This window comes from Gossypium hirsutum, chromosome A05 (assembly GCF_007990345.1).
Source record: "Gossypium hirsutum isolate 1008001.06 chromosome A05, Gossypium_hirsutum_v2.1, whole genome shotgun sequence".
NCBI lineage: Eukaryota > Viridiplantae > Streptophyta > Magnoliopsida > Malvales > Malvaceae > Gossypium > Gossypium hirsutum.
Genome location: NC_053428.1, coordinates 77,733,407 through 77,737,819, shown reverse-complemented (window position 1 = coordinate 77,737,819; position 4,413 = coordinate 77,733,407).

Below are 4,413 nucleotides of genomic sequence, written 5' to 3'. Positions count from 1 at the left end.
ACCCTCGGTTTTCACATCCAAAATGTGTCCCACTGGCCCTCTCTAAAACACGAAGCTTGGCTTGGGACAATGCGTCATCCCCAATCGTTAGAGTATGAAACCTTGTCTAAGCAGTAGGAGTACCAATAGTCTCACTGGTTTCTAGATTGTTCATACTTCCCACTGAGAAAGACTTGCTCGAGCTCCCCCTGGGTGCCCAGAACGCCCATGAGAATTACATCCACAACTACTACGTGAACTCATAATCTCAACTTATCTAGAAATATCAGAAGTTTACAAATCAATTCAGAGTTTTTATCAGCTGTCTTATTTCACAGTTCATATCACAACCTCTGACTAAAGCAAACAAGTTTAATCACTATATTGTTTTTTATCCAAATAGTATAGCTAAAGCAGAAGTACTTATAGGTTCGATGTCGGATACTCAATCTTTCATCAAATTGATTTTTAGAATTAATCAAATAAATATTTTATTTAAAAATACTTTTCATAAAAACAGGAGTCTGAAGAACACAGCCCGAATTTTATAATCTGACTCTAATACAACTAAATATAATACCCCGAATCCGGCCTAGACGTTATGATCGAATTTGGAGAGCTACATTAAACCACTTTTGGAAAGTCCAACTTTTAAAAATAAAACTCAAATGTTCCAAAGCCATTTGTAAAATCATAAACAACCTATAAAATCCAGTCTTTAAAAGCAGCAGTCCAAAAAAATATGCAATAGTATAAATTCAGATAAAACAACTAAGTAATCAAACGGAGATAACCGAGCTCTTACTACGCCAAGCTATCCAAGTTTGCGGGTTACCTGAAATTCAATCAAACAGACGAAATGAGTTTTCATACTTAATGTGTAACTTATGTATTCAATTAAGCAGAAAATATCAGACAAGTCTTCAGGTTCCTATTACTCAAACAGTTCTTAGAAGCGGATACTAAATAGAAACAAGATATATTAGATACAGTTATAGGATATATCATATACAGATAAATAATATATCAGATATCAGTTATAGATACAGACCATATCATATACAAATGTAGATTTCTTACCCCCTTCCACTACAAACCATCTCCGTCTATCCCTATACTCCAAACAGGGTATCAAGTACCCATCCATCTCTATGCACCACATAGTGACCTTATGTCACGTTCAGAATGTTGCAGACTAACTACTGGATTAGAGTGCGATAAATCACCAAAATCATATATCTATGTGACTTAGCCACCAGAATCGATAGATAATTAAATTGTCCACACTTCCTCCTTTATCACAAATCTCATCCTAATGCAGATGCATAACTAACAGAAATAAGATATGCGTATACAGTGGTACAGATTCAAACAATACAGATCATACTTGCTTATCAGATAACACATTAGATATATGTTCAAATAACAGATTTTCTAGTAACAGATCATCAGTAATGAGTTTTATAGCCTAATTCAGATCATACGGACCCTATAGGAAGGCCTACGTTCGATTTGAACGACATTTACGGCCCTAGGGTAAAAATTCAATTTTCGGCTCACACACCTATGTGGATTCACATTACATGGATGATTGGCACATGTGGTCTACATGGCTTGGCACACGCCTGTGTCGCTTATCATATAGTCTCACATGGCTTGACACACACTCATCTGACTCAAGTTATAGAGTTACACAGTCTAGACACACGCTCATGTCATTCGCTAGTGTGACTCTCAATCAAAATAGTCCCTCACACGGCATGGACACACGCCTGTGTGACCCAAGTCAGAGAGTTACATAGCCTACCATACAACCTGGCACACGGCATTGTAGTGTCGACATCCATGAACTCTAGCTTTCGCCATTCTTAGAAAACTCAATTTTTGTTATACACCTGACACGGGTTTGACGTAGAAGCAATAGAGATGATCCTAAACCTAAAAATGACAATCAATTACCCAATTAATCGATTAAATCAAACCAAAATGTTAAATTCACATCCAAACAGAATTTACATCGAATAACTTTGACGGAAAACAAGTCAAAATTAACACTTACCTTTGCGTAAAATAGCAATTACGAGAATTCTACATCGATGGAAAAACATTGCTCTTGAGAACTTCACCTATTAAAGAATTACGCAAATCAGGAATTCACTCCAAACGAAAAAGAACAAACACGTTAACCATTAACAAACTCAAGCAAAAACAACTGACTAGAGAATACTTACACAATTCAATTGAAAAAAAAACTAGCATCACAACGGAACGTAATGCAACAGATTCCACAACCAATCGATGTGACCAAGAGGGAAAAAAAAGATTCGAAGCAAAGAAGAGTAAAAAGAAAGGAATGATAGAAAAAAAGACATGTTAAAACTGAGGGAAATTTTGGGAAAGTGAAACATTAATCAATTTTTTTTTAAAAAAATAAAGGATAACTAAATTACAAAACAACATAAAAATGTTCCGCTAATGCTTACATAAAGACTCGAACACAAGATCAAAAAGTATACAAATTTAACCATTGAACTAGTAAACTTATTCTTGACATAAATTTACACATAATTAAACTTGAGCCGATCATTCCTAGATAAGGTTTGAATCAAAAGAATAATAAATTTTCCAAAAGGAGTACTTGAAGACCACGATCTCAAACACACAAATAGGACCTTTAACCACATAAACATATACGTATTTATTGATAAAATTTAACAAACGAAAGCTCAAATTTTGGGGCATTGCATAAAAACTCTTTTTGCATCTTTTTTTACTTTTACAAAGCAAAAACAATGAAAACAATTTTTTATTGTTCTCTCATTTACACATATCATTTTCATTTTCTAAAAATTATTTTTAAAAGTCGACCAAGTGATAAGATTAAAAACTCATTATATATAGTTACCTTTTGCACGAATCAACATTCATTTGTTGTCCACTTTCAATAGTTTATACAAGACAGAAACGCAAACAAAAGAAGACAAAAAATTTGTCCTAAACTGATGTTCCAATTGATGTTCGAACAAAAAAACATAAGAATTGAATGGAACAACGAATTAAAATTCATTATAAGAATTATTAGGTAATAATAAATTAGTTTACTATAAGCCTAATAGAAATCAAATTGAAAATAAATTCAAACTGAATTCAAAACTTCATTTGACTTGAATTTGGTATTACTTAAAAATTTAAAAATGCAATTAAACTCGTAAATTACTAAAATCAAATATTAGAATTGTAAAATTTAATTTACTTAATAGCACAAGAACTATTGATAATCTTGCGAGTACATATGCATCATTTCTTTTGCAAGTAAAATATCGTACTATATTTTTTTATTGATAACTTAAATATATTGATGGCTGAGTTAAAAAGGAATGGCATACAAAACAGGTTCATGGCATGTATGGCGGCGACACATAGCTTGAATAGAATGGGGCCATGTTCGATTGACATTTTGGAAACTTCGTCCAACACATGATCGAGAAATGGCAATTCAACCATGTGTTCCCAATAGCTAGACAGATAATGAATTCTTTGGACATCTTTAAACCTAAGTCAATGATGTTTTTTGGTCTATAAATACTAAGCTACAAAGTGCCAGTTATTGCTCATCAACCCCATTGCACGCCTCTGCTATATTTCTAAGCTTAAGGCCCTTATTTTGTGTCACAAGATTTCTTCAGAATGGCTTTAACCCACAACTCATTTCAGTGAAGATTATGGTGGTTTTCTTGGCCATCATGCTTCTCATGTCCTCAGCAGCTGCTAGAAGCGGAGCCAGATATTACGGTTTTGACTTTTTTCGTCATTCATATTTTTCATAATTAATTTCAATAGCACCAATCATATTCATAATTGTAATAAACACAACACCAATGAAAATGTGCTTCTAGCTCATAGACTAATTGCAGTTCATTAAATAACCCTACTTGATTTTGATCCTGATTATGTTGAGTTGCAGGTCGAAAGAATCCTCCATATTACGATAGCTCTTCGGACACATATGATAGTACGGGAAGTGGAGGGGGAGGCTATCCATGCTGTAATTAAGAAGCTCTCTTAACTTTGAAGAAAAGGAATAAAAGGAACAAGGGCAAAAGTCACTACTTTATAGAAAATTGTTATTTTTGTTTTAAATAAAGACAATATATATATATATTTGATCAAGACAATAAATTCCTCAAGACAGAGCAAAATTCGCTTTAATTTTTCTTTGTAATAATGGTAATTTATTTTATGTATGGGTCTTGTGCTAATGTCATTTCTATGATTTGTCTCAATTATTTCCCAATATTGTTTTTATTATATCTTAATTATTTTTTCTTTGTTAAAGTAAAATTTTTTATTAAAATCCTAAAGGTACAAACTTACCAAAAAGTTAGTATAACTAGACCATTGCATAAATTATTATAAATATCATTTTTAAAAATT